Genomic DNA, 10,888 nt, shown 5'->3' on the forward strand with positions numbered 1-10,888 from the left:
TTTTCTTCCAATTTCATTTACAACAACAACAATTTGCATCTTACAACTTCATTCTCATAATTACATAAACTATAATAAAATCACGTACTTTCCGACAACAACTTAACAACAATTTTTCTCATGCCAACTAGAACCATTAACCTTCCATTTTCATCACAAGACTACAACAACACAATTAACATACTAAATAATTTAATTCATATCCCTCCTCCAACTTGATACACACGGCCAACACACACATCCACAACACACAAAAGTTTCATACTTTTCATTCATCTCTACATACTATAACATACATAGCCTTCCATAACATGATAAATACATAAAATTCTTACCATTTTCTTCAAACTTTCACTTGCCAACACAAGCACTTTCTTGCCTTAAAATTCATACCATGTTGAAGAGCATCCTTGAGTTAGTAATATTGCTAGGAAATCATGATTTTTGGATCAAGATTGATGGACTTAAAAATTTTTGTTTCTTTTTCTCTAAGGGCTGAAACCCTCTCCTTTTGCTCTTGCTCTTTTTTTTTTTTTGCTTTCCTCTCTTGAAACTTCTTGAACAAATGGGAATTGCTCCCTTTTATTAATTTAGCACATGGATGAAATTTACATGGGCTTGGCCCATTTTATTTCCATCCATGGTCGGCCACCCTTGAATTTTTTTTGGGCCTCTTTTCCTTTTTTTTTTAAGCTCAATTACTTGTTGCTATTTTTTTGCAATTTATGAAACAAGTTTCCGAAATTCCAATTTTGACCTTAGCTTCCCTCCATATTTCCACACCAATATTTTCCATGAACAACTTATATATTGAACAAAATCAAAATATGGTCTTGTCTTTAACTTGTCATGATTATCTCAAATTTTTCGAATGCGCAAAAAAACGGGATATAACATCCTCCCCCCCTTTAGAACATTCGTCCTCGAATGTTCGACTGATCTTATGGGGTATTATAGTACTCCGGGAGGGTCCCTCTTATAGTTATTTCTTGTTGACTCTCCGGTGTGGATTCTTTACAAATATGATTGAGTATCGCTTCACGCCGATGATTCATATACTTTCATTCCTCGTCTTTCTTCCGAACTCAATGCATAACATACCGAAACCTCTTACCATAAGTTTTTGTCTACACCGTCATTCTTGTCAATATTCATACGGCTTTTCAACCACTATTAACCTTTTCACTTATCTGGCTCACTTACTAATGATTCTTCTTAGCCACGCCATCTATTTCCTTATATACCTTTCGGGAGTTTAAATCTCCTAACATTGTCACAGAACTTTATCATTCCATTTCTTACTTCACATTTCTTATCGTGGTCACGATTTCCTTTGGTCTCGCTTGCCTATGTCAATTTTCAAACCTCACACACTTTTCCCTCATTTCATATAACCACACTTTGTCCCTTTTCACGTGTCCATGCTTGCAGTTTACTCAAATAGTCCCGTGCTTTACCCGTCGTTCCTTTTCTGGAGGTTCTGCTCGGTCATATTTCTTACCTTTCGCTTCCTTCCAATATTTGACCTTTTTGCTGTTCCTTTACTTACTCTCTTTCCTTTCCAAGTATCATTGTACTGGAACTTTCCAATCTTAACAGGTATAGAAAATAACAACAGCCTACCTTATAACATTTGCACCACTTACCTTTCACTTTTATGAATAGTTATCTTCCGTCCTGGGTTCCCAGGGTCCCATCGGTAACAAAATGTTCCTTCATCGCCATTGCTCTTACATACACGGTCACCAACCTGTTTGAATTTCCACTCACCATTCGTACATAATAATTTACAGCAACTGCTTGTCAACTTTCTCTGAGTCCTTCAACAGACTTGGTTCTTTTACTTCTTATACCATTATTTCTTTTCAAAATATGTACGCAACAGACATCAACAATGCCTTACAGATCATATGGCTATGTACCACATTCTAGCCATCCGGAACTGCCAATTTCAGGTGACAGAACAAATGCATCCATACTCACCCGTGTGACCTTTTCATATCGTCACTTACCTTTTTCCATCGTATGTAGGGCTTACAGGAGGAGTTTCGTTCTTCCTATAACTTGGCTCTATCGTACGATCTATGACAGAAAGAAGGTCAACAATCCCTAGATGCCCCGTAGCCTCCTATTTATAAATGTGGCGCGCTACACACCATAAACAAGACTCTACCGGACACGACTTTGCAGACAACCCCTAGGACAGACCTGCTCTGATACCACTTTGTCACACCCTAATTCCACTAGGGTGTGATGGGCACCCGACCCTTACCTAGGGCCGAGCGAACCCTCAGACTCTTGCTGCACATAAAATCACGTCAAACTTTTCAAATCCAATGAGATGAAATACATCGTAATTTTTCTTTTTAGAAATATTCTTCCACGTAGCTTCCAAGCATAACAAATCTATAATCATACAAAATTCAGTACATAACACAGACCGACATTTCGGCTGACGGAGCCGCTTACACACTGACAACCAATACCCACGACGCTGTCTGCAAAGTCTCTAACGTAATCCAGAAAGCATAACATACCAACTCTGACTCGGCAGCACTCCGGGAACAAATGGAGCTTGCCATCTGCACTGGAACATCTTCTATACTGTCTTCGACTCACCTGGGAGTACCTGCGCGGCATTAAACGCAGCCCCCGAAGAAAGGGGGTCAGTACGAAATATGTACCGAGTATGCAAAGCATGAAGTACAGAAAACGAAGTCATAACCGAAGTAAAATGTACGGAAGGTGAGCACAATAACCAGAATACCAAAGTGTTGCAATTGACGTACAAATCATACATAGGAGGTTCCGGAAGACAAATACGGCAATCAAAATGCCAAAATGCTTGCTTTCCTTTGAAAAACATTTCCGTCTCATACCCGCAGAAAACCAGACACACAATTACCGCGTCCAAAAGTCCAGCGGCCACTGTCACATAGTGCGGCATACCGCGGTCAGGAGTCCAGCGGTCAATGTCGCACATACCGCTGTCAAGAATCCAGCGGTCAACATCACAAATGCGGCATACCGCAGTCAAGAATCCAGCGGCCAATGTTGCACACACCGCGGTCAAGAATCCAGCGGTCAACATCACAAATGCGGCATACCGCGGTCAATGTCGCACACACCGCGGTCAGGGGTCCAGCGGTCAATATCCCGTAGTACGCACAATAATATAAATGCCAAAAGCGTATATCAGAAAAATACAGAAGGTAAGTAGCTTATCCAGAATATCAGAATACTTACTTTTCAATCACAAATGATGCATATCAAAGTCATGCAAAGGGCACACGAACATGGTCGTCACTCCCGTCTCTGGCGCCATAACACACCATACTCCAGAAGATTCCATAACATGTACACGGTATCTCGGGAACCGCACATATAACACGAGAACCCGAGAACCAGTCACATCATAATCCATATACACAGTAACTGGGGACGGACATATACCACAGGACCCCAGAGCCGGATACATCATAGTTCGAAAATTACATACATGGAACCCCACTCCTAGACAAGGTACTCGGCGAGCCATACACACGATACATACCGGCCCGGAACTCGGTGAAAGGGATCATAGCATATATACGAGCGGAGTAGTAAGAAATTAGGTGCACATAAATCAAAACCCGGTAAAAGAATCGAATGTATTATCAGGATATTCACATTAAGGAGCTTTCCAATGACTTATGGAACGAATCAAACGGAGTCTTAGATTCATAGACGAAAGTCTTACTTTCATATCATACAAGGATAGCTCAAGTGAGACAAACGAAGGAAGTTTCGGAACTTGTGGGCCCACCTCGGGTCAAGTCGAGGTGGCGGATATAAATTACAAACATTGGACTCTATGGAGTCATCCAAGAAAGTTTCAAAGCAATCCGAATACGCTTGTGGAAGTTATGGATGTTTAGACACCTTTCTAACAAAACATAAGAATTATAGTTCAATTACATTGAACGAATAGTATTCAAAATCAAACTCGGGTTTCGATGGACAGAATTGTTCCCGAGGCTCAAGTCTTGACCTAGTATACATAGGACATGCCAAAAGAAGGAAAGGGTGAGCTTTACATACCTCACTTGCGCCTTACGCTCGTCCGAACTCAATCCCCGTTTCGTCCAAAATCTACAATTGGTCATAGTTGCCAAATGTAAGTTTCAATCTTAAATTCATATTGTCTACCGAAATTTCGGCAGCATTTCCCCTGTAAATTCAACGTCCCCGAGAATCATCTCGGCCCAAAATATCAACAACAACAACCCAACATTACTAACAACATCAACTATCATCACAAAATACATTATAATATAAATAGTCTTCTTTTCTACATAATTCAACAACTTCTACTCCAACTTCATACTTTCAAACTAAGATGAACATTTTCATATTCATCCACAAATTTCAAGGTCATTCAAATGCAATTCGGAAGCATTTCACATTATTTCACAAAGTATACAAAAGTCTTACCAAAACCATAATTCGCTTAAACTTCCAATCTTCAACATAAACATCCACAACTCATTCTTTTCTTCCAATTTCATTTACAACAACAACAATTTGCATCTTACAACTTCATTCTCATAATTACATAAACTATAATAAAATCACATACTTTCCGACAACAACTTAACAACAATTTTTCTCATGCCAACTAGAACCATTAACCTTCCATTTTCATCACAAGACTACAACAACACAATTAACATACTAAATAATTTAATTCATATCCCTCCTCCAACTTGATACACACGGCCAACACACACATCCACAACACACAAAATTTTCATACTTTTCATTCATCTCTACATACTATAACATACATAGCCTTCCATAACATGATAAAAACATGAAATTCTTACCATTTTCTTCAAACTTTCACTTGCCAACACAAGCACTTTCTTGCCTTAAAATTCATACCATGTTGAAGAGCATCCTTGAGTTAGTAATATTGCTAGGAAATCATGATTTTTGGATCAAGATTGATGGACTTAAAAAATTTTGTTTCTTTTTCTCTAAGGGCCGAAACCCTCTCCTTTTGCTCTTGCTCTTTTTTTTTTTTGCTTTGCTCTCTTGAAACTTCTTGAACAAATGAGAATTGCTCCCTTTTATTAATTTAGCACATGGATGAAATTTACATGGGCTTGGCCCATTTTATTTCCATCCAAGGCCGGCCACCCTTGAATTTGTTTTGGGCCTCTTTTCCTTTTTTTTTTTGAGCCCAATTACTTGTTGCTATTTTTTTGCAATTCATGAAACAAGTTTCCGAAATTCCAATTTTGTCCTTAGCTTCCCTCCATATTTCCACACCAATATTTTCCATGAACAACTTATATATTGAACAAAATCAAAATATGGCCTTGTCTTTAACTTGTCATGATTATCTCAAATTTTTCGAATGCGCAAAAACGCGGGATATAACATCCTCCCCCCCTTTAGAACATTCGTCCTCGAATGTTCGACTGATCTTATGGGGTATTATAGTACTCCGGGAGGGTCCCTCTTATAGTTATTTCTTGTTGACTCTCCGGTGTGGATTCTTTACAAATATGATTGAGTATCGCTTCACGCCGATGATTCATATACTTTCATTCCTCGTCTTTCTTCCGAACTCTATGCATAACATACCGAAACCTCTTACCATAAGTTTTGTCTACACCGTCATTCTTGTCAATATTCATACGCCTTTTCACCCACTATTAACCTTTTCACTTATCTGGCTCACTTACTCATGATTCTTCTTAGCCACGCCATCTATTTCCTTATATACCTTTCGGGAGTTTAAATCTCCTACATTGTCACAGAACTTTATCATTCCATTTCTTACTTCACATTTCTTATCGTGGTCACGATTTCCTTTGGTCTCGCTTGCCTAAGTCAATTTTCAAACCTCACACACTTTTCCCTCATTTCATATAACCACACTTTGTCCCTTTTCACGTGTCCATGCTTGCAGTTTACTCAAATAGTCCCGTGCTTTACCCGTCGTTCCTTTTCTGGAGGTTCTGCTCGGTCATGTTTCTTACCTTTCGCTTCCTTCCAATATTTGACCTTTTTGCTGTTCCTTTACTTACTCTCTTTCCTTTCCAAGTATCATTGTACTGGAACTTTCCAATTTTAACAGGTATAGAAAATAACAATAGCCTACCTTATAACATTTGCACCACTTACCTTTCACTTTTATGAATAGTTATCTTCCGTCCTGGGTTCCCAGGGTCCCATCGGTAACAAAATGTTCCTTCATCGCCATTGCTCATACATACACGGTCACCAACCTGTTTGAATTTCCACTCACCATTCGTACATAATAATTTACAGCAACTGCTTGTCAACTTTCTCTGAGTCCTTCAACAGACTTGGTTCTTTTACTTCTTATACCATTATTTCTTTTCAAAATATGTACACAACAGACATCAACAATGCCTTACAGATCATATGGCTATGTACCACATTCTAGCCATCCGGAACTGCCAATTTCAGGTGACAGAACAAATGCATCCATACTCACCCGTGTGACCTTTTCATATCGTCACTTACCTTTTTCCATCGTATGTAGGGCTTACAGGAGGAGTTTCGTTCTTCCTATAACTTGGCTCTATCGCACGATCTATGACAGAAAGAAGGTCAACAATCCCTAGATGCCCCGTAGCCTCCTGTTTATAAATGTGGCGCGCTACACACCATAAACAGGACTCTACCGGACTCGACTTTGCAGACAACCCCTAGGACAGACCTGCTCTGATACCACTTTGTCACACCCTAATTCCGCTAGGGTGTGATGGGCACCCGACCCTTACCTAGGGCCGAGCGAACCCTCAGACTCTTGCTGCACATAAAATCACGTCAAACTTTTCAAATCCAATGAGATGAAATACATCGTAATTTTTTTTTCCAGAAATATTCTTCCACGTAGCTTCCAAGCATAACAAATCTATAATCATACAAAATTCAGTACATAACACAGACCGACATTTCGGCTGACGGAGCCGCTTACAGACTGACAACCAATACCCACGACGCTGTCTGCAAAGTCTCTAACGTAATCCAGAAAGCATAACATACCAACTCTGACTCGGCAGCACTCCGGGAACAAATGGAGCTTGCCATCTGCACTGGAACATCTTCTATACTGTCTTCAACTCACCTGGGAGTACCTGCGCGGCATGAAACGCAGCCCCCGAAGAAAGGGGGTCAGTACGAAATATGTACTGAGTATGCAAAGGATGAAGTACAGAAAACGAAGTCATAACCGAAGTAAAATGTATAGAAAGTGAGCACAATAACCAGAATACCAAAGTGTTGCATTTGACGTACAAATCATACATAGGAGGTTCCGGAAGACAAATACGGCAATCAAAATGACAAAATGCTTGCTTTCCTTTGAAAAACATTTCCGTCTCATACCCGCAGAAAACAAGACACACAATTACCGCGACCAAAAGTCCAGCGGTCACTGTCACATAGTGCGGCATACCGCGGTCAGGAGTCCAGCGGTGAATGTCGCACACACCGCGGTCAAGAATCCAGCGGTCAACATCACAAATGCGGTATACCGCGGTCAAGAATCCAGTGGCCAATGTCGCACACACCGCGGTCAAGAATCCAGCGGTCAACATACCTCACTTGCGCCTTACGCTCGTCCGAACTCAATCCCCGTTTCGTCCAAAATCTTCAATTGGTCATAGTTGCCAAATGTAAGTTTCAAGCTTAAATTCATATTGTCTACCGAAATTTCGGCAGCATTTCCGATGTAAATTCAACGTCCCCGAGAATCATCTCGGCCCAAAATATCAACAACAACAACCCAACATTACCAACAACATCAACCATCATCACAAAATACATTATAATATAAATAGTCTTCTTTTCTACATAATTCAACAACTTCTACTCCAACTTCATACTTTCAAACTAAGATCAACATTTTCATATTCATCCACAAATTTCAAGGTCATTCAAATGCAATTCGGAAGCATTTCACATTATTCCACAAAGTATACAAAAGTCTTACCAAAACCATAATTCGCTTAAACTTCCAATCTTCAACATAAACATCCACAACTCATTCTTTTCTTCCAATTTCATTTACAACAACAACAATTTGCATCTTACAACTTCATTCTCATAATTACATAAACTATAATAAAATCACATACTCTTCGACAACAACTTAACAACAATTTTTCTCATGCCAACTAGAACCATTAACCTTCCATTTTCATCACAAGACTACAACAACACAATTAACATACTAAATAATTTAATTCATATCCCTCCTCCAACTTGATACACACGGCCAACACACACATCCACAACACACAAAATTTTCATACTTTTCATTCATCTCTACATACTATAACATACATAGCCTTCCATAACATGATAAAAACATGAAATTCTTACCTTTTTCTTCAAACTTTCACTTGCCAACACAAGCACTTTCTTGCCTTAAAATTCATACCATGTTGAAGAGCATCCTTGAGCTAGTAATATTGCTAGGAAATCATGATTTTTGGATCAAGATTGATGGACTTAAAAAATTTTGTTTCTTTTTCTCTAAGGGCCGAAACCCTCTCCTTTTGCTCTTGCTCTTCTTTTTTTTTTTTTTTGCTTTGCTTTCTTGAAACTTCTTGAACAAATGAGAATTGCTCCCTTTTATTAATTTAGCACATGGATGAAATTTACATGGGCTTGGCCCATTTTATTTCCATCCATGGCCGGCCACCCTGGAATTTTTTTTGGGCCTCTTTTCCTTTTTTTTTTTGAGCCCAATTACTTGTGGCTATTTTTTTGCAATTCATGAAACAAGTTTTCGAAATTTCAATTTTGTCCTTAGCTTCCCTCCATATTTCCACACCAATATTTTCCATGAACAACTTATATATTGAACAAAATCAAAATATGGCCTTGTCTTTAACTTGTCATGATTATCTCAAATTTTTCGAATGCGCAAAAACGCGGGATATAACATTAATACTGACTTAATGATGTCTTAAAGAAGAGTTATAACGTCACTTGTATTGTTAATGAAGTGTTAAAAAAGTGCTAAGAAGGTTCCATAAGAATTGGAGGCAAAACGAAACGACGAGGACAAGTTTCGAGAAATTGTGGATTATACGGTACTTTATACGGACTGTATAATTTATACGGCCCGTATATCAGTCTGTAGGATCCTCCCAAAAGAGGATGACATTCTGAAAGAATTATACCGTCACATATACGGACCGTATAAACTATACGGATCGTATGTGTGTCCGTATAAAATGGTCGGGACAGATTTTAAGTTTTATAAAGGAGGCCCCAAGTTCATTTATTTCGTTTCCCATCTTTTCTCCAACACTCTCCACACCTCTAGAACATTCCACACTCTTCATTTACAAGAATCCAACATAAATCAAAGATTAACATCACTAATCCAAGAGAATCAAGTGTAAGAGAGTCTCTAGGGTTGCCTAAAGTCAAGAAATCTCTTTGGATTGAAGCTAGGGTTTTTTCTCAAGTGAAGTATTTTCATCTGAAGACCATTCCCACATTATCAAAGGCAAGTTTTATGATCATTTCATGTTATTTAGAATATTGAGGGGTTGAAAGACTTGGATTATGGAAGAAAATAGAATATGGAGCTCAAATGTGAAAATAATGATATTTTTGAGTAATAGTTGACATGAATCATGACTCTTGATGTATTAGGAGAAAAACCTTGTTGTAAACGATACAAATGACTTTAAGGAAGTATAATATGAGAACGAATACGATGTTGTGTGATAATGTTGGTTATGGGTGATTTGAAATGGGATTGGAAGAATTGAATAAGGTATAGTTTGATGAATGTTGTTGATCATGATAGTATGAATGTTGTTATTGACGTTTGGGAGTTGTTATATCGTATGGAGAAAGTTGTATAAAAAAAGGAGATGCTGCCCAATTTTCGTTAGCTTTAGCTTAAGATTAATTATGTTTCCAACTATCTAATTCTTGTACGAATTCCTTTGAATGTAGAATTACGAACTTGGAAGAGAGCGTATAGTTGATAAGTTAGTATTTTACCAACTTATCTCTTCTTTAATCTTATATTTTGCTATGTTTGCTTGAGAAAATAGTGCATTTAATATCATTTACATCTATTTTACAGGTTTATGTGATTTAGAAGTGATCGGAAGAAACCAAGTGAAAATAAAGTCAAAAAGAGGTCAAATTGGACAAAACTGTCAAAAGTGGACAGTTTTGCAAAAACGGGACAGATTTGCAAAAAACGGGCAGAACTGCCAAAACGAAAATGTGGGGCATATTTTGTCATTTTTTTGAATTGGAAAAATTGGGAAACATAAAAGGAAGACTAGGGGGCAAAATATTTTCATCTTTGGCACAACACACAAGTTCTTGGAGGCTAGGGTTCATCATCAACACCTTGGAAGAGAAGATTTAGGAGGCACCCAATGAGAAATTCTTTATCCATTTCTTCTACTCTTGTTTTGTATTGAATATTTATGTGTGTAGTATTTCATTTCAATACTTGAACCTTGTTTATGGAAGTATACATTGTTTAAGTTGGATTGAATCTCTTGTTTTGCTTATGTGTTGAATGATTTTATTCCTAATGAAGTGGGTTATTATTTCTTTAATTAATCTCATTTTGAATGATTCTTAAGGGAGTAGCTAACCCTAAGACTTGCCCATTTATTTCGATTTAAACTTGGAAGAGGCAAACTCGGGATTGGGAAAGATTAATTAACAAGAATTTGGGGCGTTAACCCTCATCTAATGGAAATCGACCTAGGGATAGGCGACACCACTTGTAGCCATATTCGGGTGTTCTTAATGCTCCTAATTGCTTTAGGCATATTCAATTAGGTAGTCTAGTTAGTCTTCGGAAGAAGCTAATTTA

At 38.2% G+C, this 10,888-nt stretch overlaps 1 long non-coding RNA gene across 1 annotated transcript in view; it reads left to right on the forward strand.

Annotated features, from left to right (window-relative positions):
* LOC132620357 (uncharacterized) overlaps nt 1-10,619 on the forward strand; it is a 33,844-nt gene extending 23,225 nt beyond the window's left edge. Inside the window, exon 3 of the long non-coding RNA XR_009574813.1 lies at nt 10,136-10,619. This is a non-coding gene — a long non-coding RNA (uncharacterized LOC132620357). The remainder of the gene's footprint in view (nt 1-10,135) is intronic.
* The last annotated feature ends 269 nt before the right edge of the window (nt 10,620-10,888 follow it).

Source organism: Lycium barbarum, chromosome 11, assembly GCF_019175385.1.
Source record: "Lycium barbarum isolate Lr01 chromosome 11, ASM1917538v2, whole genome shotgun sequence".
Classification (NCBI taxonomy): Eukaryota; Viridiplantae; Streptophyta; class Magnoliopsida; order Solanales; family Solanaceae; genus Lycium; species Lycium barbarum.